The sequence below is a fragment of the Callorhinus ursinus genome, unplaced genomic scaffold, assembly GCF_003265705.2.
Source record: "Callorhinus ursinus isolate GAN/ISIS: 27379988/994484 unplaced genomic scaffold, GSC_fseal_2.0 scaffold19, whole genome shotgun sequence".
Taxonomy (NCBI): domain Eukaryota; kingdom Metazoa; phylum Chordata; class Mammalia; order Carnivora; family Otariidae; genus Callorhinus; species Callorhinus ursinus.
In genome coordinates, this window is record NW_027397081.1 from 21,903,803 (window position 1) to 21,926,282 (window position 22,480).

Below are 22,480 nucleotides of genomic sequence, written 5' to 3' on the forward strand. Positions count from 1 at the left end.
TTTCTTTCTTTCTTTCTTTCTTTCTTTCTTTCTTTCTTCCTTTCTTTCTTTTTCTTTTCTTTCTTTTCTTTTTTATTTTTGGTTCCATCTTAAGAAATCAAGTTACCAGCCAGGCTGCGGGTGAGGGGAGGGGGGAGACTGAAGAAGGAGCCCAGCTGGCCCTCCTAATTACAAACCCTAAAGCCCTCTTGACAGATCTGCCTGACAGTGTGGGATCGACTCCTCTTATCCCAGCGCGGGCTGCACCTGGAGGTCTCTGCTCATGACCTCTAGACGAAGGACAAGGTTGACTGGAAAAGGAAGAGGGGAGGGGAGGGAACAGGAGCCCCCTCATCAGTGTGGAAGGGAGACAGACTCCTGGACAGCTGGCTGGGGCTGGTGGGCAGATCAGCATCCTGGGATGGGGCCACAGAAGGAATGGACGGACCTGGGTGCTGGGGCCTCCACTGAAGGTAACTGTGGCTAGATTTCACTTAAACTTCTCTTGGTTTGATGGCTGTCAGGGACTTCTCCAAAGCCTCGTCTATAAGACTGTCCCCAGGATGCTGGGTCAGCATCTCCAGATCCAGCAACCCCAAATTTCAGAAGGATTTGAGGGCTACAGTTCATTCCAAAGATGTTCAACCATTGTGACCAGAGCAGGCCCAAGACCTCCAGCCAGATGGGTAGAGGCTGGAGCACCAGAGCCAGAAGTCAATGTGTGAAGTCTGGGGAGAGGGAGAGCAGATTGGGAGACGCTCCCCATGGCAGGGAGCCCGGGAGGCCAGGGCTGAGCCAGGAGCTTCCAAGGGAGTCTGGCTTGGGGATTTACGAGTCTCTTGTTTCCATTAAAAAAAGACTCTAGGCCTCAAGTGCTCTGGAGAGGATGGTTATCCAGAGCCAAGACACAGGGTGGAAAGAAAGCTGGCTCTCTGAAGAGGCACTGTACTGTCCCCTCTGAGACAAGATTCAGGGCTCCCTGACCCCTTGTCCCAGTCTGGGGCTTGGAACTTCTCTTTCTATCACTTGGGACAAAGGACATGCAGAAGAGAGGGAAAGGACCTTGAGCCCAAGAAGGAGCTTCAAGTTCTTGAAAAGTGGCAGTGAGGCAGCTGAGAATCTCAGCCCATCTGACTCAGGATGGGAGAAGTGTGAACTTGCTGTCTCTCCAGGTTCATTTTTCTCAGTTGTTCCAGAAGCATCTCCTCTGTGACCCAAATGGTGCTGTCATTTCCGCTCTCTCTACAACTTCCTTTTGCATTGTCCACGCTAGGATTTGGGCTTCCCATCAATCCTTTGGTTCAGATTCCACAGAAATCTCCATTTGGGCATCAGATTGTCAGACAGGAAGATGCTGAACTCTCGGGTGGTCCACACGACATGCTAGGATTTGGGTTTCCCATCAATCCTTTGGTTCAGATTCCACAAAAATCTCCATTTGGGCATTGGATTGTCAGACAGGGAGATGCTGAACTCTTGGGTGGTCCGCACGAGCTGTGCACAGGTGGACACAGACTATGGCTGCCGGTGCTGATGAATCTTGTATTTGTTGTCTTCTTGCTATTGATTCTGCTTAGGGACAGTCCCAGAATGACTGGGACTCTAGGAGAAGAGATGAAAGAGGCCCCAGTGACCGGTGACATCAGGAAATGAACTGTGTTAATGGAGGGAAAGGAGGTCTCCTACGAGGCTCTAGACTAAAAGTGAGAAGAACATTTCTGGGATCTTAATGGGGGCGGGGAGAGGAGCAAGAAAGAGGGAAGTGATGATGCTGGGGTGAGCAGATTAAGAGGCTCCCAGCCATTAAGAGCAGATTAAGAGCTCCCGGTCCTATTAGATAAGGTGCAAATCCAGCAGGAGACCAGAGCTATGGCACGAGATTGTCTTCAGTGGAATAAAAACACCCTGGAGATGTTTGAAATCCAGCTCATTTTTTTTAAAGATTTTTTTTTAAATTTATTTATTCATGAGAGACGGAGAGAGAGAGAGAGAGAGAGGCAGAGGGAGAAGCAGGCTCCCAAGGAGCAGGGAGCCCCATGCGGGACTCGATCCCAAGACCCTGGGATCATGACCTGAGCTGAAGGCAGATGCTTAACCATCTGAGCCACCCAGGCGCCCTGAAATCCAGCTCATGATCAACAAGTATGACTGACAGTAAGATACTTATAGGGATTTTTTTTTCTTTGTGACAGAGAAAAAGAATTGCAGGAGATAGAGATCCCCAAACTCCATCTGCATGCGGTGCCTCCACACCTTTATACATGGCATTCATCTGCCTGCAATGTCCCTCCTCTCCTTTATGTGCCTGTTCTTTGCTTCCCAGTCTCCACTAAGTTCGGTGGTCCTTCTCTCTGCTTACAGGGTTATTGTGAGGATTCAGTGAATTGATTTATATAAAATACTTGGACAGGACTTGGAATACAACACTCCAAGATGAGTGATTATTATTTGCTACCACAGTGCCCTGCACATACCTCTACACAGATTAGTGGGTTGGTAGTCATGTGCTTGTCTATTGCAACCACCCGACAGTGAGTTCTTGGCCAACGGGAACCATTCATTAAACGTTTTTGTATCCTAAGAACCTGGGATAGGGGGCAGTTGAGAGCCTATTATATGCTAAGTGATCACTTAAATGTTGAATGAATATATAAATGAAAAAAATGAATGCCTATGCACTTTCGAGATGTGTTATAAGCAAAACATGTGCCTGCCACCAGAGGTGGTCACATTCCCTTGGACATGTGTTCCTTCACCCCTCACCCACTGGTTTGGGCACTCAGCCAACAGCCTGTGGTCCACTGTCTTAGGAGAGAGTTCATTTTGCTTTTCTCCAAGGCAGCCAACATCAACAGCAACGTGGAGATGAAAAACAGACCAGGACCAATGAAAGCTGCTCCTTCTCCAGCTGGAGGTTCCAACTGTTTTAATTCTGCTAATGAGACCCAGCTAGGAGTAATCAGGAAACATCTAAAATTAGCTATTTTAATTTGAGCAAGAGGGAAAGGGACTCAGAAGGGGGCACAGTCTCTACTGGAGAGAGTGGGATCCCAAAAAACTCCAAAAAACCAGAGCAACATCTGGTACTCCCACACCCAAGAGAATGCCCAAGGTGGACTTGGGATCTCCATGACTCAGCACTTATCCACAGATTAGAACAATTCACTCATCAATTTTCCAAGAATCCATTGTGTTTCAAGTTAGAGGCCATGGCTACAACCTGGAAAATATTAGCTGGAGTTTGGTTATGGGAGACCGTCTTCCAACCACTTTCTACTTCATCATTTTGCTTCTTCTTGGCCACCACTAAACGTTAGGCATATGGTAGGTGCCTCATTGCCTTTGCCAAACTTTTTTTATATCCGCTGAACCCCTAAGAGAAACTTATTGTCTACCATCAATTGAATAATCCATGAAACACTTACTGAGTAAGTGTTATAAGCTACATACTGAGGTAAGGATGAGGGCTTCACACAGAGAGGAAAGAGACACAGTTGGGCCTGAAGAAGCTCATTCTGCTGGGGAGACTGAATGGAAATGAATGCCACATACCACGGGATGATCGCTATGTGGAAGTGATGTACGTCCCAGGAATAGTGGGAGCCCAGGCAGAGAACGATCCAGGTCTGCCTAAGGGGGAATCAGAGGAAGATTTTATTTGGCACTTAGCATACAGTGCCTTGTGTTACTAGTTTTCTTTTTTTCCTTACTCTCCAGATATGAGAAACTTGCAGCCAAAGAATGTCTTCTGATCCTTTATATTCCCATCTTCACAGAACCTTTCACATAGTGCGAGTCCAATAAATGTTTTTCATTGGTGATTGCCTAAGAATGTGGGCAAGTTGCATTAGAGCAAATGGTATCTGTTTTCAGTCCTCTGAGACTCTACAAAAATAAGTAGAAACTGTAGGGGAAAGCATTAGGATGAGGGCTCCTGGGCCAACCAGTGGATGACCCAGTGAGGTTGTAGGAGCTCCTTCTTTGAGATGCTACAGACACCGGAAAGTAGCTCATGTGTCCATGGCAGTTTAGATCCGGTACCCCCTAGGACATGACAGTGAATTAGATGAACTTCCAAGGATTGGCCCCAAGGATTCTCTTGTGTCCACTTTTCCTTGCTTCGACTGCCCGTGGTTCTCAGCCCTGAACGCATGTGTCACCTGGAGAGCTTTTCCACCTTCCAGCAATTTCCCTCTGCTCTTAGCTTAGGGAAGACATCCTTACCTTGACCCCAAGAGCCCCTCCAGCCATGCCAGCCTCCCCTTGGGCCCCTCTGCTATGCTCCCCACACTGTCCTTTCTGTCCCTTACATGTGCCAAGCCCTTCCCTCCTTGGGGCCTTCTCCGAGGTTGTATCCTCTACCTGGGGAGTTCTTTCCCTTTCTCCATTCCTGAGGAGTGCCCTCCCTTCTTCTCCAAGAGGCAGTAGATGTTAAGAGCTTTAGAGCAAGGGCACTTAGATTCAATCCCGGCTCCAGGACAGGATCCACTGTCTCGAGCGTGTCACATGCTGTCAAAGCCATCGTTTCTTTATCATGGCATTCATTCTATGCTTTTTTGGTTTGTTTTAGATGAAAATGAATGTCTCTGCCTGGGTTCCTAAAGCAGACTCCTGCCTGAAGCTTCCTTTATTCTTCCAGTATTTGGGGGTACAGGATCATCTCCAGCTTTCCCCAAACTGGGCGATTTACAGCTAGAGAGAATCGTGACTTCCTCTCTCTCTCCCCCATAAAAAAGCAGAAAGCAAGTTGGACATCAAAAGCCCCTTTAAAACCAACATTTTGATGACTTAAGAGTAAATGAATGAGAAACATACGGCTTAAATTTCCTTTATGATACACAAGGGCGCTTTCTGGACTCACTTTCCATCCCTGCCAAGCTAATGATGAGAGGGGAAGCTGCCCAATCCTCACATCATCAACAGATGGCTCCCCATATTTAGAAAATTTTCACGTGGCCAAGGAAGGAAACTGCCAGCTCCCCGACTCAGTTGTGCGCCTAGTGGTGCTCTTGCCTGCTTCTACGTCTCATCCCAGGCAGAAAGAAATTCTACACCCAGTGGCCCTGAGGCCCATGGCAGGAGGGAATGCCTTCTCTGAGCTGACAGTGGGCGTAGCAGGAAGAGCACAGGACCTCAGAAAGATCCGGAGGTTAGGGGCGCCTGGGTGGCTCAGTTGGTTAAGCGGCTGCCTTCGGCTCAGGTCATGATCCTCGGGTCCTGGGATGGAGCCCCTCGATGGGCTCCCTGCTCAGCAGGGAGTCTGCTTTTCCCTCTCCCTCTGCCTGCTGCTCCCCCTGCTGTACTCTCTCTCTCTCTCTCTCTCTCTCTCTGTCAAATAAATAAATAAAATCTTTAAAAAAAAGAGACACTCTCTTCAATAAATGGTGCTGGGCAAATTGGACAGCTATATACAGAAGAATGAAACTCAGCCATTCTCTTACACCGTACACAAAGCTAAACTCTAAATGGATGAAAGACCTCAATGTGAGATAGGAATCCATCAAAATCCTAGAGGAAATTCAAGTCAAAACCACATTGAGATACCACTTTACACCAGTTAGAATGGCAAAAATTGACAAGGCAAGAAATAACAAATGTTGGAGAGGATGCGGAGAAAGGGGAACCCTCTTACACTGTTGGTGGGAATGCAAGTTGGTACAGCCACTTTGGAAAACAGTGTGGAGATTCCTCAAAAAGTTAAAAATAGAGCTGCCATACGATCCAGCAATTGCACTACTGGGCATTTATTTACCCTAAAGATACAGATGCAGTGATCCAAAGGGGCACCTGCACCCCGATGTTCATAGAAGCAATGTCCGCAATAGCCAAACTGTGGAAAGAGCTGAGATGCCCTTCAACAGATGAATGGATAAAGGAGATGTGGTCCATATATACAATGGAATATTACTCAGCCATCAGAAAGGATGGATACCCAACATTTGCATCAACATGGATGGGACTGGAGGAGATTATGCTAAGTGAAATAAGTCAAGCAGAGAAAGTCAATTATCAGATGGTTTCGCTTATTTGTGGAACATAAGGAAGAGCATGGAGGACATTAGGAGAAGGAAGGGAAAAATGAAGGGGGGGAAATCGGAGGGAGACGAACCATGAGAGACTATGGACTCTGAGAAACAAACTGAGGGTTCTAGAGGGGAGGGGCGAGGGGGGATGGGTTAGCCTGGTGATGGGTATTAAAGAGGGCACGTTCTGCATGGAGCACTGGGTGTTGTGCACAAACAATGAATCATGGAACACCACATCCAAAACTAATGATGTAATGTATGGTGATTAACATAACATAATACAAAAAATTATAAAAAAAAAAAAGATTCTCTCTGTCCCTCTCCCTCTGCCCCTCCCCACCTCTCTTTAAAAAAAAAAAAAAGAGGTTGGATCTCAGAGACCATTAAGAATAAAAAACTTGAATTGAAAAAAAAAAAAAAGGAGATCGGGAGGCCTAGATGCTAGGCTGGATTTGCCACTGGCGAGGCCGTATGAAGTCCCTGAACTGTCATTTTTCTCACTTGCAAGATGGAGATAGGCTCCTGCTCTGTGCGTGATAGCGTTGTAAGGATAAATGAGATGACACACAATATCATGTCTGTCACCCAGCAAATAGTCAACACTGACTGACTCTGCAAGTAATGTGAAGGTAAGGACACCAGAAGTCTTAACCAGTCTATGAGTATAGAAGTCAACAGCTGGCTTCTTTGGTTCCCTTCTGGCGGGGGGAATTGAGACCCTGTCCGTAGATGGCAGGAGAGCCTGGGAGACTCGGCCCTTGTCCTGGCACTGTGATCCCAGGGTGACCATCGTGGGGACACTGAGCGCTGGTGGTGACTGCCCAGTGCAGTGACATCCTCCCTTCCCAAGGCCCAGCCTCCCTGTAGAGTCACTGGTGCATGGCTGTACAGACTGTCATCTTTAAAACCCTTCCAACACTGACACAAACATATCCCAGAGTCACAGCAGGACAGAGCTAGCATAGCTGGAGGCCCCGGGCTCCGGATACCCCACTGCATTTCCATGAGCAGGGCCGTGCCCCGGTGGGTGCTGACCTGAGCTCTATGGGCCCGCCCTTGCCACCAACATTTGGTGGTGGTGGAAACCAGTTGAAATGAACATCAAGCAAAGCCAAGCAAGGGCGTGGGGGTGAGGTGGGGTGAGGGCTAGGGATTGACGGCATAAAATGATGAGTAGCTGGGGGTAGGGTGGCTTAGGGAAGACTTGAAAGCTGCCTCTTCCTTCTGCCTCCAGCTACCGATTTTAGAAATCTGTTTGCCGATGGCCTAACAGCCTGCTCCGGGCCAGGCCAGGAGCAGGGTCAGAGTGGAGAACGTGACAGATAAGGCCCCTGCCTTCATGGAACTTCTGGTCTAGCAGAAGTCTGATGAGAAACGGAGTCACTACAGGGGTGCTAAGATGGAGGAGAAGGGCAGGGTGCTCCAGGAACACATGCCAACTGGACTTAATGGGCCTGGGTAATCAGGGAAGGCTTTCTAGAGGTGGTGATGTAGAAGGTGAGACTGAAGGGTCAATAGGGGTTTGCTAGGCAAAGGGCTATGGAAGGGTGAGGGTGGGAGGAGGAGGCTAGGCGTGTTAAGAGCTGTCTAGGTAAAGGGAAATGTATGTGCCTGGTCAATGTACTGACTTTGAGAGATTTATTTTTTTCATTTTTAATTTTTTTTGGCTTCCTTTTGCCTCCCTGCGTTTTCAGGTTTGCAGATGGATACACATGTATATGTAAATATCTGAGTTATTCTCCATGGAGTTCCTGGGTCCCTTGCAAACTGGTATATGTGGCAAAATACAGTTGGAATAGACGATGTCACCTCACTTCACATACTAGAATTTTCACTCTGACACTGGGAGATCCCTACTTACATATACTTCTTCATGTTTATCTCCTCAATAGTATTGTCCCTACATCATTCCTTCTGTAATTAAATGAATGATTTGGATGAAAACATAGGGTTGTGCACTGTAGTAGTTAAAAGCATGTGTTGGAATCAGATAGATGAGTTTAAATCCCTTTTGCACAATGTATTAACTCTTGACCTTGGGAAAAGGAATTAGTCTCTAATCCTCAGTTGCTCTATTTGGAAAATGGAGCGAATTAGAGTGCCTACCGCATTAAGTTGTGAGGATTAAGGGGAAATTTCTATGTAAAGTGATCAGACTAGTGCCGGTACATGCTGAGTCCACAGTGTGTGTTGGCTATTTTGGAAAGAGTCAGAGACTCTTAGATGAGGCTGAGAACAACCGAAAACTCCTTCGTCAAGAAAATCCAGATCTCAGTAGGTTGGACCTAGAGGGCAAATCAGGCAAGATAAAATTTAATAGGAATAAATACAAGATCCTGAATTAGATCTCTTTCTCTTTCTTACACACACACACCCCACACACATACCACACACACATACCACACACACCACACCACACACACACACCATATATCACACATATGCACCACACCACACGCACACCACATACCACACACAGTACACCATATACCATGCACACTACACGCACACCATACACACACCACATACCACATACACGCCACAAACACATACCACACACACACGTCATATACACACCACAAACACACACCACACATACACCACACATACCACATATACACACCATACACACGCCATACACACATACACATCACACACGCAAACCACATATACACCAYGCATACACTATACACCACACACACCATACACATACCACACATACACCACATGCATATATCCCACACATATATACCACACACACACCATAACACATACACACACCACACACACCACACACACACACAGAGCCCTATAACCGTGAGACAGGGAAGCCAGCAGAACATACTGCCTATGTCTATGTTACCATGGCAATCAAAAAGTCTCCATCTTCAAGGTGATCTTCTGGTCCTCGGCTGCCAGACCCACCCCCAGCTACTGGAAATGTGATGCACTGGTGGCTCGCACCCTGTCCCTCACTGGCAACTGCCCCACTCAAGGTTGTGCTTCCTCCCCAGGGGGTGGCCTAATGTGGGGAAAGAAGGGCCTGGCCATCTTGCCACATCAGAAGCAACTCTGAAGGGCTATCCCAGCTCCAGAGAGCCTTGTGGGACCAGATGAGGTGAGAATGGGATCGGCTCCCCTCTGCTCAATCCCACTGTTCTCATTTTCTTACTGGGATGTCTCGCCATTAGAGTCTGGCCCATGGGTGAATGCAGACAAGCAAGCAGGCAACTGTCATAGTGGACAGAGCTAGGAATAGGGTGCAGAGTGCAATGGAAGTGCCTAGGAGATCCACCTAATCCACACTTGGGGGGTCAAGGAGGCTTCCCAGGAGAGGTATTCTGAACTGAGATCCAACATGGAGCATGGCCAGGGTGGGGAAAATGATTTTGAACCTCCAGCCAGTCCTACATGGAAGAGGAAAGACCCAGGCTCTTTACTGTGAACCCAAGGCTGGGTAGAAGTTCTCAGGGGAGTGGCCCCCTTCCGCCTGGGCTCCTCCGGGCCTCCCGGGTCTCTACCCAAAGCCAGTGTGGACAGGGGGCCTTGTTTGCGACTGCCAACACCACCAGCTCCTCCAAGTGCCCCAGGACAGGGAGAAGGCTTACTCTTTGAGGATTTAGTTTTCCTGTCCCCAACCCCCACCCCATCCTAAGTGAGGCTGAGCTCAGAGATTAAAAACTCATTCCCTTACAGGAAATGAAGAGCTGTTGCCAGGACCGCCCAGCCGAGAAAATACGAACAAGATGCTTCATGCCGCCGATGAACTCCCAACTCTTACAGCTCCAGGGAAGGCAGGGAGATGGGCCACTGTCCCAGGCACTCCCATATTTGTTCTCAGCTGGGCTTCACCCTGAGTGTGGGAAGTCCCTGGCTGTGGTTGCTAGAATATCCTGGCTCCCATGGCTATAAATTGCCCCATTCACGAGGCAGAGCTCACGGGAGTGATATGGAGAGGGCCACTGGGTTCTAGACCAGACTTGCAACCAATTGGTTGTACAACCTTGGATAAGTTGGTTCACCTCTCCTATCTAATAAGATTGCTGGGCTTCTGGATTTCGAAGATTTCTTCCACCCAATTCTAATTTTTGAGGAAGGAAATGGAAAAGTTTACTAATATGAACAGAATCTCACAGCCCAACAGCTGAGATTTCTAATCCCCCAGTCCGATTTATACTTCTTTTCTTCCAAGGAGAAGGGAGGACCCCAGGGAAGTCAGTGAAATTTCTCTTTAAAACCATTCTGGTGTTTCTGTTGGGCCTTTGGGTCAAGGTGAAGGCTCATGAAAGCTTTAGACAGACAAGGTAGATTTTTCCTTGCAGTTTGGGATGCCTACTCGGGTAGTCTCCCATCTGGATTCTCTTGCCCAGACTCCTCCCTCTACAATCTCAGCACCACGGGTCCTCTTCAAAGGTCCAACATTCCTCCTGCCCTTTGTGCTAGATGTCCTAGAATTTAGGTAATAGTTGTCCTTGATGGTGCCTGGCACTTCTTTGTCAGGAATTGGATCAAGTAAGTCAGCAAACACTTATTGAGTAACTACCAACTGTAAACCTACATGCTAGAGACAGTGGGGCTAGCAAAGACTATGACTAGTCCCTACTGTGAGTAGGGGCATAGACAATTGGGGGATGTGCATTCTCTTGTTCTTTACTGTCTCCCCACTGCCGATTGTCAATTCCTAGGTATTATTCCCCATGATAGGGGTGTCCAGATGGCCACATTTTCCAGGACGGTTGAGAAGCTCAGCTAGGACAAGCCTCCCTCAGACAGGTACTCCCAGGCTAAGATGTATACTTCTGCAAATGATAACAGGCAGCCATTATAGCCATTAGAATCTGAGAGTGTACTCCATTGTCTGGGAAGAACAGTCTTTTTGACAGAATGACATAGCATCAGGAAGGACTTACATGAGAGATGTATTAGTTACTTATTGCTGTATAACAAATTACTATAACCTTAGTGGTTTAAAGCAACCAATATTTATTATCTCATGGTTTCTGTGGGTCAGGAATTTAAGCAGAGCTTAACTGGGTCCTCCAATTCAGGGTTTCTCACAAAGCTGCAATCAAGTTGTTGGTCTGGATTAGGATCTCATCTGAAGCTCAACTGGGGAAGGATTCCCTTCCAAAAACAATTGTTGGCAGGGTTCAGTTCCTTGCAGGCTGTTGGTCTGAGGCAGCCCTCAGTTCCTTGTCACGTGGGTCTCCTCAACATGGCCACTTGCATCCATGCAAGCCAAGAAGGCAGTAGAGGGAAGCTAGCAAGAAGGAAGTTACATCTTATGTAACGTAAGCAGGGAATTGACATCCCATCACCTTTACTGTATTCTTTTTGCTAGAAGTTAGGTCACAGTTTCTGCCCACACTCAAGGAGAGGGGACTACACAAGGAGGTGGAGACCATAATACAGAGATCATTGGGAGTCATCTTCCAGTCTGCCCATCACAAGAGAAGAGGCGGAAAGAGAACACCACCCACAAGCCTTCTGCAGAATCAGCTCTGGCAAGCGATGTGAGAACAAGTGTCAGAGCGGGACCAGCTGACTCCAAAAGGTGCATATGCCAGGGGTGAGGGCTAGAGTGGTGGCGTCTCAGGATGAAGTGGCACCACACCGCATAAACTGATTGTGGGCAGAGCTAGCGTGGGGAGAGGCATGACCAGAGGCAGGTGTGCAGTGGGTGATTGGGTGCTTTCTTTCTTTTGAAAAAAAGGGCGAGATTTAGTCACCATTCCAAGCAAATAGTGAAAGCTATCACATAAGAACTCAGAAGGAATGTTGCAGCAACCCCCTCCCCCTACCAGGTCATTCATTGCCTTTTTCTGGCAAGAGCCCTCCTGCCATCCCCCAACCAACGAATCAGCCCCACTTACAGCAATCACTGTGTTGAGATCAGAAACTATCCGGTGGGGTACAGGAGAGGTGTTCTAGGCATCACTGGACTTTCCCCCAGAATTCAGGGTGTTCTTCAGAAACACCCTCATTCCTGGCCTTTCAAGTTCCTCCCCCCAAGCAGCTTCAGTGATCACAAAGCTGTAACTCTCTCTCTCTCTCCCCTTTCATGAGTGGCTCCTACAACATGAAGCTGTGGTTGAAACTCACAGGTTCAGGAGCTCACTAATACCTTAGGAAGTGTTAAAGCTGGCTTCCCTCTGTCCTCTAAGTAGGGCAACTACTAGTGTGCAGGTTGTGCACTGCAAAAAAGCACCAGTTAAGGGGTGAATGTGGCTTAGGCTGCATTGGACCAGAAGAGGGTTGAAATTTACCTTCTTAAAATTCACAGGGAGACACCATATGGGCTACTTGCAGCCCTTCCCAAGTCCCATCATGACCTAGAGGCCACCATTGGGGGCCAAGGTCAGCTAAGACTACAACCAATCCAATCACTTGCCCTTCATCTTTAGAAGGGTCTTGAAGAGATATCATACCTGCTTTGGAAGAATTGCTAAAAGGCAATGCCAGCTAGGAGAAAAATTCAGCTCTTTAGTTTGAAAGAAGATCTTTTCCAAGGATGAGCTCTTCCTTTCCTTCCCATCTCCTCTGTCCAGCCCCAACCCTGTCCTCCTCCATATTCCTAGCCTGAGTGTGGAACCACCTACTAGATCTGCCAGACAAGTAATATCAATGCAACAGAGACAGAGGGGGGTCACAAGAAAGCCCCCAGAAGAATAATCTAGACAAATAAAGGACAGAAAACAAGAAAATAATATTACTACTCAACACTTATTGAAACATTTACTTTACTCAAGATATGATCCAAGTGCTTTATAGATACTGTTTCATTAATCCTCACATTTACCTGTGAAGAAGTTAATCACATTATCTTCATTTTACATATCAGGAAACTGAGGCTCAGGGAGATCAAGTGGCTTGGCCAAGACCCATAGCTAATAGAAAGGCAGTGAGACCAGCACTTGGCCCAATGTCCATTTTCAACCTTGCATCTCTGTACAGACCTCCTCAGACAGAGACAGGGGAGTCCCAGATCCCCTTCTTAGAGACAAGCAAGGAACCTGGGAGTCATCATTGTATCTCCCCTTCTCAATTCACCACAAGTCCAGAGGTCCAGAGGGTTTCAGCTCCCCTGCCACACTGTAAACTGTATTGGAACAATTCACAGAAAGTGATGAAAATAATCTGATTAATTAATTGACTGATGGAGTGGGTGAAGGGGAGGAGGAGTAAGAGAAGGTAGATAGAGGAATCTTGGCCCATGGAGGTCCCAGGACTCACCTACAGACTTCATAAACCAGATACCTCTGGCTGAACTGTTTACCTCTCCTTGCCTCTCTGAATAAAGTACAACCCTCTTATTCATAAAAGAGATGTTTCAGTGCACTGATGGTCCCCCTGAGCCTAGAACAATCCCAACACATTGGAGGTGCTTTAAAAAAAGAAAGGCAAAAGATTGTTGGACCTCATGTTTGACTGACTCAAGACAGAGCATAAAAGGACATTATATTGCTGGGTGGGTGGGGGGGAGTACAAAGGAGTTAAAAGTGGAAGGGACCAAGTTTCCAAGGATGTGAACATAAAATCCCAAGAAGTATATGTGACAGAGAAAGCAAAGATCTTTCCATTTCATCAAACACAGGGTTCTGCACCTGATAATAAGTGCTCATGAAATTTGTTCCACAACTTACTCTATCATCTGGTTTACTCCTTACAGCATATTCTTTGAGACAGAAATTGTAGAGATGCTCACCTTATAAATTTTAGAAAGGAGAAAACTAAGACTCTGAGACATGGGTGACCTGGCCAAGGTCAAATGGCTAATCAATGACCCCCACATTCCTTGTTCAGGAGTGGGGACATGAGCAGAGGAAGGCGAAGGGAGACATAGAGAGGAAGGGAGCTTTTCAACAAATAGCTGGATCTCTGCACATAAAAGAATGAAGTTGGATCTCTACCTCACACCATATACAGAAATTAACTCAAAATGGATCAAAGACCTAGCTCTTTTTTAAAAAGATTTTATTTATTTGAGAGAGAGTGAGTGAGAGAAAGAGAGAGAGAGTGAGTGAGCATGAGCGGAGTGACGGGCAGAGGGAGCAGCAAACTCCCCGCTGAGCAGGGAGCCCAATGCGGGGCTCAATCCCAGGACTCTGGGATCATGACCTGAGCCAAAGGCAGATGCTTAACCGACTGAGCCACCCAGGTGCCCCAAAATGGATCAGAGACCTAAATGGAAGAGTTAAAAATAAAAAAACTCTTAGAAGAAAACATGGGCATAAATCTTTATGATCTTGGGTTAGACAATGGTTTCTTAGATATGACACCAAAAGCACAAGCAACAAAAAAGAAAGCAGATAAATTGGGTGTCATCAAAATAAAAAACTTGCACTTCAAGGGACACTGTCAAGAAAGTGAAAAGATAACCCAGAGAATGGGATAACGTTTTTGCAAATCATTTATCTGATAAGGGACTTGTATATAAAAAACTTTTACAGCTTAGGAATAAAATGACAATCCACTTTAAATATGAGCAAAGGATTTGGATAGACCTTTTTCCAAAGAGGACATACAGCGACTAATAAGCACATATAAGATTCCCAGCAGTAGCAGTGCTCGTAAAAATTCAAATCAAAACCACAATGAGATACGACTTCACATTCACTAGAATCAAAAAAGACCAATAATCACAAGTGTTGCCAAGGATGTGGAGAAACTGAAACCCTCCTACTCTTTTGGCAATATTATACAATGGTGCAACCTCTTTGGGAAAGAGTCTGGCAGTTTCTCAAAGGCAACACATAGAGTTACCATGTGACCAGCAATTCTACTCCTAGAAACATACCCAAGAGAAATGGAGACGTATGTCCACCCAAGAATGTATACATAGATGTTCAAAGAAGTATTACACATAAAAGTCAAAGAGTGGAAACAACCCAAATGTCTATCCACTGATGAACAAATAAATAAAATTTGGTATATCCATATAACGGAATATTATTTGGCAACAAAAGGAAATCAAGTATTATTACATGCTACAGCACGATGAACCTTGAAAACATTATACTAAGTGACAGAAGCTAGTTAAAAAGGACCACATACTGTATAATTCCATAAATATGAATGGAATTCATTGGTCCAGAATGGACCAATCTTTAGAGACAGGACATAGATTAGATTAGTGTTTGGGCTGGGTTGAAAGGGGGCTTTGAGGGTGATGACTTAGTGCTGAGGGAGTTCTTTTTGGAGTGTTGAAAACATTCTAAAATTAATTGTGATGGTGGCACAAGTCTGTGAATATACAAAAAAAATTGAATGACACACTTTAATTGGGTGGATTTTATGGTATTATAAATTCTCCATAAAGCTCTGTGAGTGAGTGTTTAGGAGAGGAAGAAGGAAAAAGAAAGGGAGGGAGGGCGGGAGAGAGAAAGGGAGAACCTCATTTCCCAAGATAAGTCGGCATCCATGAATCCCCTGGAATTGCAAAAAGAGTATGTGGGAGAGCATTTTTGCGTTTTCTGAGATAGCCAGTGGCTTTCATCGATTCTGCAAAGGGTGTGAGCAACAAAATGTGGTCTTGCTCTTGGGTTGACCTGGAGCGGGAATCATGGGCAGGGGAGAACACCTCCCCTGGGTGCCCCTGCCTTTCCAGTCCAGTCTACTTGAGCCCCACTCCATGGTGTGGAGTCTGGTTAGCCGCAGCTCCCCCGAGGAGCCTGGCCACCGCAGCCCAGAGCCCAGCTTTGAGCCCCTCCGGCCCCTTCCCCTCGAGGACCCCTGCCCCGTGGTTGCCCCTCCCGCCAGGGCCGTTGCTCCACGTCCTGCAGCTACCACTTGCTCCAGCTTTCAACTGGGAGTCAGAATTCCTGGCTTCCAGTGCCCCAAACTCAGAAGGCAGAGTGACCCAAAAGTAGGGTGACTGCCATCCTGTTTAAGCCTGTTGTCCAGGTGCAAATACTGAGGGCCATCTTGCACTCCCAACAGTGTTCTGGTTTATAGGAGACATTTCGTGATCCCTTTACCTGAAGAGGGAATGACCATGCCTTCCTGGGGGTGAAGAGCACTCCAGGGACCCCCAGGCCACCCCCTGCCTCCAAGAAGCATTCCTTTCCGTTCTGTTAAGACCTCGGCAGGAAAGGACACATCCACACTTTGCCGCTGGGGCAGCCCTGCCAACAGCCACGGCCTCACCGCCCATGTCAACTGTCCTCAGTGGAGGGGGCTTCTCGGCACAAATCTCTTTACAAGCAGTGGTGACGTTCCTCTGCCGCCCGTGGTACCTGCACGCTTCTGGCTCATCCCTAGACTGAAAAATCCCAACTCCTTGACACTTTCTCACTCCTGCCCTTCATTAGCTCCCAGTCTTCTCTGTTCCTGAAGAGCCCAAACCATATCCTTTCTACTTTAGACCGCTAGTGCCTGGCAAATACAGGTGCTCCATAAATGATTATTTTCGGTAAGTACTTTTTTTTCTTTTAAATATTTTATTTATTGGGGCACCTGGGTGGCTCAGTTGGTTAAACGACTGCCTTCGGCTCAGGTCATGATCCTGGAGTCCCGGGATCGAGTCCCACATCGGGCTCCCTGCTCAGCGGGGAGTCTGCTTCTCCCTCTGACCCTCCCCCTCTCATGTGCTCTCTCTCTCTCTCTCATTCTCTCTCTTTCAAATAAATAAATAAAATCTTAAAAAATAAATATTAAATATTTTATTTATTTGAGAGAGAGACAGAGAGCACGAGCTGGGGGGTGGAGGGAGGGAGGAGCAGGCTCCCTGATGAGCAGGGAACATGATGTAGGGCTCCATCCCAGGACCCCAGGATCACGACCTGAGCCGAAGGCAGATGCCTAACAGACTGAGCCATCCAGGTGCCCTCGATGAGTCATTTTTAAGTGAATGAAACACTGGCGAGACTGAACTAAAGCCACCAACCAAAGCATTGCACATGGACTCTGCGGAGCCTGGGCCCAGGGAATGGGCAGCTCTTGATAAGGCCCTCTCCAGAAGAGCACTGAGGCTGGGTAGCGGGGAGGGAAATCCCACTGAAACCCCTCCTCCTGGATGCCGGGGGGTGGGAGGTCGGCGGGGCAGAGGGAAGGGGGCACTTCCCTCTGTTTCCATAACTGACCCTCTCTCAAATTGCACACCCAGAACCCTTCCCCAGATCCTTATCATTTTTAACTAAACCCACTTTCCTGCTCCAAAGAGAAAGGAAAAAAACTCTTTTGTTGTCTGAAGAGGCATCCAGTGAAGAAGGACATGCTTTGTACTTTGTATTGAGAATGCTTTTCTTTTTTAAATAGTATTTAGCACCCATTTGACAAGAACTTATTTGGCATTTTCTACAAGGCACACCTGGCTAGGCACTGAGGAGGCAGTCGTGAGTAAGACAGACAGACAGACATCTCTGCCCGGTGGGGTGATCTTTAACCATGAAGTCAAAGCTGGTCCAGGACTACATTTAGAATGCACTGAGACAATGATTTCTTGGTACCTATATACCGGATACCTCAATATTAATGATGACCTTTACGTAGGCCCATAAGGACAGCGGGATAGTATCTGCTTAAACACAGAACTTCTGGAGTCAGACCCATTTTCCAAATCTCAGTTCTGTGTCCCCTTGGGCAAGCTCTTTCATCTTCGTCCCGTTATTCACACTTTGTCGTGTGCAATGTAGGTAATGCCTTCTACCTTGCAGGACCTTGTGGAGGGCTCAGTGGGTTACTGGCGGGGGAGCCAGTAAATGGAGCCAGTGAGTTTCTGAGAACAGGAGATTCCTACCCCTGGGGAGCCGAAGATTCCGTCGCCCGTTGACATTACCCTGTATTCCAAGACAGTGTTTGCTAAATTTGGCTGAGTCTAAGAATCACTGTGGGAGCTTTTTTAAAAAATACAGGTTTCCAACAGTCTTGCACAATTCACAGCGCTCACCATAGCACTTACCCTCCCCAATGTCTATCACCCAGCCACCCATCACAGATCTGTACCTCTGAAACAAATAATGCAATATATGTTAAGAAAAAAATAGAAGAAGAAGAAGAAGATAGCAGCAGGAGGGGAAGAATGAAGGGGGGGAATCGGAGGGGGAGACAAACCATGAGAGACGATGGACTCTGAAAAACAATCTGAGGGTTCTAGAGGGGAGGGGGGTGGGGGGATGGGTTAGCCTGGTGATGGGTATTGGGGAGGGCACGTTCTGCATGGAGCACTGGGTGTTATGCACAAACAATGAATCATGGAACACTACATCAAAAACTAATGATGTACTGTATGGTGATTAACACAATAAAAAATTTAAAAAAAATACAAGTTTCCAAGCCCCAACCCAAACCTACTAAACCAGAAACTGCAGGGATGGGGCCTGGGAGTTTGCATTTTTAGAAGTCTCCAGGTTTGCAAAGGACGCCCCTCCAATCTAGCCTCCCGCTTCTATTTTCCCAAGCTCCCGTTGGGGAGAACGGAGGCACAGGGCTCCGGTGAACCCAGCCTGCACCCCTGACGCCAGCCCCGTCTTTTCTCCACCCTGGGACTGAGCATCCCCCTTCTGACCTCACCTTCTCCGGGCTGCATGCGGTGGGTCCCTTCCGAGTGAGGCTGCTCGTAAAGCTCCCGTTGAAAGGCAAGACAGACAGGAGAGGTCAAAGTTCATGCAAGCTGCTCCGCCTTCTGTTTCATTTACAAGTGGCAGTCACCTCATTAAACCCAGTCCCCCTCCACCCCCATCCCCCCTCGCCCCACAGCCCACCCCACACATGCCCATGCCTGCCCCTCCTCCCTTCTGCCCTGGCCAGGCGTCAACACAGACATTTGGTTGGAGAACAAGTGGTCCAGAGGCAGGCAGGTGACTTCCTGGAGGTGCCCACTCACACCCACTTTGGCAAGTCCAGGCCCCCAAACTAGGCCAATGCCTGGTGGAGAGACTGTAGTCGGCTCATGTCTGGAACTCAGGCATTGATAAAAGCTTGCAACGGACGTCTTATTGGGCGTGACACACCTGTACATGGCGGTCAGTGCTGGTGCCTCAGGCAGGGTCCTGAGGAGGAGGTGGGTGTGGGGAAGGAGGGTCACACGTCCGGAGCCAGATCCTGAAATGAAAGCGCTTTGCTGTGTGCCCTGGGCTGACTTCCCCCCTCTTAGACCCTCAGTTCCTTCCTCTCTACATGGAGGGTTCCTGAGGTGACTTAACGAGGTAGGCCGCGTGGAAGATCCCAGCTTCACCCCGGGCACACTGCAGACGTCCAGTAAACATCCTCTCCCGGAAGCCAGGGAGGGCACGGAGGTAGGTCCATTCGTGTCAAGGGCATGACCGTGTGGCTCAGAGAAGGACCTGGGAGACATGCAGAGGGTTGGCCCGTGTTCTCTGACCCAGGGGTGGTTAAGCCGAGGCCTTAAGGAGGGTCTTCAGCCAGGCCAAGGGGCCTCGGGGTGCAGACAGAAGCCAAAGGGGGAGAGGCACGTGTGTGGCTCTGCATCAGAGAGGGGCCTGGTCTATTTGACGACCAGGGGGAGAGGAAGTGGGGTGCCCATAGGGAAAGGAACAAGGTGAGGGCCCAGAGAGGTGAGCGGGACATGGGCAGGTCTCCTCCAGGACACAGGAAACATTCCAGACTGAGGAAGAGTGGAAGCTTCTAAGGAAGTGGGGGTGATGACAAGGCTAGGTGTACCCCATCCTTCTTTCCAGTCTTCAAGCCAGTGTGTGAGCCACCGGGGGAACCCAGCTTTGAAGGCAGCCCTCGGGATCGTCCCTGAGCTCCCGGCCTACGGAACCCCCTCCTCCCCATCCCTCCCCAGACTCCTCCACAGCAGAGGACTCTCTACCCGCTGCCCTGCCGGCAGGACACTCCAGCTGTAGGACCTCAGGACTCGGGACGGGGTTGCTGACAGCCTTTAGGTTGTGGGGCGTCAGTATTTCTGTATAGGAGGGGCTCAGGGGAGGCAGCCCTCCTGGACGGGAGGGTGAGGGACTGATCTGGAAATGTTTGCAGAGCATCACATTTGTACTTGGGTTGTTTATATGGGTTTGGAACGGGTGGAGATTATCAGGGGCTAAAGGCCCCCCAGCCCCCAGCTTCGGGGTGCTAGGGAGAAGAGCGCCATTCACGCTGCGTTCTCTGGGAAGGGCGTCCCAGCGCTAGGACAGACTGACGCAGTGAGCCAGCGCGCCTGCCCCGGGCTCCTGGGGAAGGGGAGGCTGGAGACAGGATGTGGACCAAGCTGCCACCCAGAGGAGGGAAGGGCATTAGCACAGAGGAAAGAGACCCAAGAGAGGGAAAATGAGGAGCAGAGAGAGAAAGAGCGAGCAACAGGGGCGAGAGCCCCAAGTCTGAAGAGAAAGAGCGTACTGCAGAGAAAACAGCAGAGGGATGAACACATCCAAAGGCTGAGAGAGGGACAGACAGAGGAAGAAATGGGGAGAAAGAGGGACCCCGGCAGAAGTACCCCAGGGCAGAACAGCAGGGGATGGGCAAGCCTGACTCTGCTGTAAGAATTCGTGACCTGGATTCTGCGGGTCAGGACAGGGGGCTGCACCCTTCTGTCAACACCTTCCTCTCCCGCTTTCCCCTCTGGAACCCTAGAGGCAGCTTCAAGCGCCCCATCCTCCCTGGGAGCTTTGAGGTGTAGACGGAGACTCCCCGGGAAAGGCTGGCTGGGCCACTGGTCTGTGAGCAGTCCACCCAAAGCCTGCCTCTGGCAGCCGGGGAGGCTATTTGTGGGGTATCAGGAACAAGAGCTCCTGGGAAGTATGAGGACCCCAAGAGCTGCCAGTCAAACAGACCCTTCTAGGCTCCTTCCAGGCCCATCCGGGACACAGCGGGGCTGACTGGGGACCTCGGATCCAAGAAGAGCCATGTCCTTCTGTCACCAGCTGAGAGCATCACCAAGGTACCTCAGCACCCCACCCCCATCTCCCACATGCTGACCCACAGCGGCCCCTGCCCTAGCCACCGTGGGGCTCCCGCAGCCTCTGTCCTCTTGGCTCCCCATCTATAGGTTGGAGTCCAAGCTCAGGGACCCAGCCTACCAGGCCCAGATTTCCTCCCCAGCCCTGCCCCTTGCTGCCCCAGGCTCTGCACTCAGGCTACACCAAACTGCTTGCGGACCCAGCTCTAAACCTGCCCTCTTTCCTCCGGATGCCCTTTCCCACGCCGCACCAGCAACCCAGCCCAGGCTGCACCTGCTCTTCCCGGCGGTCTCCTATCACCCCGTCCGCATCGCCCGCAGCGTCCGGACTGTGGACTCAGGGCCAGGAAGCATCGTGTGCGTGTGTGTGTGTGCGTGTGCGCGTGCGTGTGTGTGCGCGCGCGCGTGCATGTGTGTGCGTGCGTGTGCGTGTGTGTGTGCGCGCACGCATCCACCACCGTCCGGCAGAACCCCAGGCCCAGCAGGTGTCAGGTGGGTGGATGTGGGGAGATGACTGATTATAAACCACAGCTCACCAGCACCCTGGGAACTGGCTCCCACTTCATCTTTGGCTTTCCAGCGGATGGCGAGGCCCTTGGGTGCGGGGGCTGTACCTCACTCTCCTTACACCTCTGTCCAGCTTCAGACAGTTGCGGACGGAAAGAGGAGTGGCCCCAGGGACCAGCCTGCATTCAGGGCATTCACCCAGAGGTCATGAGCGCCAGGGAGGTTCCAGATCCACCCGGGGCCTCACCCGTTTCCAGGAACTGCAAGGTCAGAGATGCTCCCTCCCCTTGCCAGTACCCCAAACCCTGGCCTAGAGCCCCTCCTGGCTGATCTCAGGACAGGCCAGAGGAGAAGATGGAATTGCAGAGCTGGTAAGGAGGGCACTTGTCCATGGAAAATATGGAGGCGAGGCAGAGAGCAGTTCAGATGCACATTTCCTGCTGAGAAAGTGCCCACTTTCCCCTCCTGCACGCCAGCATGTCGGGAGAGAGACAGTCTGCAGCTGCTGCCCAGGGAGGTGGCCCGCCGTGCCCGGCCCCTGGGTGCAGTCACCTGGCCTGATGCCTTTGGACTGAGCTGGGCTGAGGCCCAGGGGCCTAGAACCTCGGTCCCCAGACTTTCCCCCATAGTAACTCAAGCTCGGTAAGGGCTCTGCTTGATTAGGGTGTCGGGCCATAGGGCCCGGGGGACTTGGGGACTGGGGAGGTCTGGCCTGGGGTTTTTCTGCCCCTCTTTGGTTGGGGCTCAGTTCCCACAGAGGCTCAGACTCCTCCCAGGACAGGACTACCTGGGGGGTTCTGGGGTTCACCCGGCTACCCATCCACGGGGACACCTCCCATCAGCTCACACACTTCCCAACTGGCCTCCGGCACTTGGCAGGCTGGCTGGCATCTGCCCAGTAAGAAACTGAGAGGGGAGGACAGGGAGGGCAGACACTGGGCCAATGCCCAAACAGTCGCTGTCACCAGCTTCACCTTGAAGCTCGTCCCTATCCTCAGCACCATAGGACGAGCTCTCCAGAGAAGCTTAGTGCCTGGCCCCGAGCAGGTGCCAGGCTGGGGTGGGGGAGAGACACAGTGTGCCAAGTCCAGGTATGGGGAGGCATGACAGG